Consider the following 375-nt stretch of genomic DNA (forward strand, 5'->3'; position numbering starts at 1 on the left):
GCCCCCCCCCTTAATGTTTTAATGGAAGTAAACTGTGGCCTTGGTCTTTCCAGTTAAAAGTGACTTAGGGTCTAGCCAGTCAGCTCAGGTGGTTAGAGCATGGTGTTGTAACACCAAGGGCAAGTGTTCAGATCCTTGTACTAGGCAGCTGTGAAAAATAAAATAAAATTAAAGTAATATTTAGGATTTTGGAACTGAACTCTCCAATTAAGGAGCTAGAATTTACAACGACCACTTGAAGAATGGAGTACAAAGAAGGCAGCTGGACAAGATGGGCTGTCACCTAAGTAAGAACAACCACCATAGGACAGTAAGTTCCCCAGATGAAAGACATTATTTTCTTTTCTTAATTCAAACATTTATTTATATCTATTT

The sequence above is a fragment of the Galeopterus variegatus genome, unplaced genomic scaffold, assembly GCF_000696425.1.
Source record: "Galeopterus variegatus unplaced genomic scaffold, G_variegatus-3.0.2 Scaffold9744, whole genome shotgun sequence".
Lineage (NCBI taxonomy): Eukaryota > Metazoa > Chordata > Mammalia > Dermoptera > Cynocephalidae > Galeopterus > Galeopterus variegatus.